The 2370-nt window shown below is 43.2% G+C and overlaps 1 pseudogene across 1 annotated transcript; it reads right to left on the reverse strand.

The window, feature by feature from the left end:
* Positions 1-496: 496 nt before the first annotated feature.
* LOC308437371 (SWI/SNF-related matrix-associated actin-dependent regulator of chromatin subfamily E member 1-like) lies at positions 497-1717 on the reverse strand (annotated as a pseudogene). Its single transcript has one exon. The product of its transcript is annotated as an SWI/SNF-related matrix-associated actin-dependent regulator of chromatin subfamily E member 1-like (transcript).
* Between the last annotated feature and the right edge of the window lie 653 nt (positions 1718-2370).

The following is a 2370-nucleotide window of genomic DNA, read 5'->3' on the forward strand; positions in this document are numbered from 1 at the left end:
GTATCTTTTCACTTATAAAAAACGAAGATGCATCTACTTGTTATTTCTCCTTAATTATGATAATAATTCCTATGTTATAAATATTACATTTGATTTCCCTCTTTATTTCTGATAGATTATTATACATGTGTACTATTATACACACTGCTGTTATAGAGGTATAGTATTAAAGCCAAATTTGTTATTCTTCAGAAAGACAGGCTGGATACCAATAACAAAACCCTAAACTTTTACTTGCTGTTTTGTTTCTCAGTAGTGATTTCCTCTTTGATTATCTTTGGATTACCTTGCAGGTGGTACAACATACATCATCATGTAGGTATCTTTGAGTTTAAAATCATCAGTGTATTGCTTAACTCATGTACTTGACTATTCATTTGTGGGTTTATTCATTTTCTAAATGTGTAGTGAGTTCTCTACTCCACGTCAGCTAATATTCATTATCTTCTTTTTTTTTTCATTTAAAAAAGTTTTAGGTCACATAAAACAAGGCAAATTACTCCTTTTTCTTGTCCTCTGGCACTGGGTCTGTGGGCGTCTCCTCCACTGTGGCGCTGTTGCTCGCTGAGTGGGTGTTACTGTCACTTGTCCCTTCCACCTCCATGCTGTCACCCCCCCTCCTGCCCACTCTCCTTGTCCTCGGGAGTACACGTGCCTTCTTCACCATTCTGCTGGCTCTCTGCCGTGTCATCAAGGTGTGTCTCCTCTTTCTCCATCGGGATGTTCTCATTATTCTCCTCAGCTTTGTTTGAGACTTGCTCTTCCTCGGGGGCGATGCTGCCCTGACTGCGATCAGCTTGCTCTGCGGCCTCCTTCTCCCTCTCCTCCTGCGGGCCTGTTCCTCCGCCTGTGCCATCTCAGCCATCTTCTCCATGTCTACTTCCACCTTCAGACCACACAGTCTCTTAAGTTCATTGTTAAAGGAGTCTGTGCTTTCCAGGAATTTCCTCTTCTTTTCCTGGTGTCGTTCCTCTATCTGAAGAAGCTCAGCTTCTAATTTCCGCTGATGAACCATTAAAGACTGGACCTGTCGATTGAGGACCTGTATTCTAGCTGTTGTGACAACCGACCGCACATCAGGTACCACACTCTCACTGAGGATCTCACTGATGAGGCGGTGGTTTCTCTGGATACGGGCAGTGGCTGTATGTTTCATTGAAAAGCCATCATCATCATCACCTGGATCCTCAGCAGGCTGAATGCTCATGTAAGGCTCTCCTTTCTCCATGCGAGACTGTCTCTGTCGACGTTCCTCCTCTAATGCAGCTTCCGCACGACTTTTTGCATTAATGTAGGCAAGGTAGGCAGGGGGATTGTGATGGGCCTTCATAGACTCGCTCTACTCAATCTTTTCTGCTTCGTATTCGTTTAGATACTCTTGCTTCTCTTCATCAGTGAGCTCTCGCCACATGCCACCAATGATCTTGCCAATCTCCCACAGCTTCAGGTCAGGGTTGGAAGCCTTTACTTGGTCCCAGACCTTTCTGCTGTACCTCATGTAGGGCATCAGTGGCTTATCTGGTGGCTTTGGAGGCTTTGGAATTGTAATGCCAGAGGACGCTGTGACCCGGCTGTTGGTGCCTGGGTTCCCTCCCAGCCTGTAGTTGTTGTAGGCGAGATGACTGTATGGATTGTATCCCACAAACCCTGGGGTGCTGGGCATTTGTGTTGCAGGAGCTGGGGTGGGAGGTGGGGCATAAGATGGTCTTTTTGACATTTTGGAAGATTAAGTTCTCAGTCCCTTAAGAATGAATCTGAGACACCGCGGGCCGAGAAGGCGCCGCAGCTCCGGCTTCGCTTCCCTTTGTCTAATATTCATTGTCTTAAACAAGTCATATAGTATAAAAGTGCTGGCTCCCTTCTTTAAAAAGTCAAAGATTATTTTTTAGACTTGCTAAGTTGAATTGCAAGCTATATAATCATCTATGTATGTATCTTTCTGTTTCTCTTTGTCTCTATTTCTCTATCTCACTTTATCTCTGTGTATGTGATGTTGCTGTTGGCTTTAGTAGACATGTATCTGTCATGATTGATATGTTTTACTTCCTTTAAATAATGTGTTATTTTATCTCTAATAAAATTCTCTTATAAAGTATACCTTTTTGTTAGATTTCTATTTCAATTTCACAAGTTTGCATAAATGTATCGGTTTGAAACAATTCCATTGCTTACAGCCCATAGGTCAGAAGTCTAAGGGGTTCAGTGCTCTAGGTCATCACATACATGAAATAAATGCCCGCTAGGCTGAGCTTTTACTTGCAAGGTCTGATTGAGGACCGATGGTTGCCCAGCTGATTCATGTCACAGCATAGACTTTGTGTAGTGACAGCTCTGAAGTCTCAGTTATCATGTATATTCTAGGTCTCCTGT

Source organism: Micromys minutus, assembly GCF_963924665.1.
Source record: "Micromys minutus genome assembly, chromosome: 26".
Lineage (NCBI taxonomy): Eukaryota > Metazoa > Chordata > Mammalia > Rodentia > Muridae > Micromys > Micromys minutus.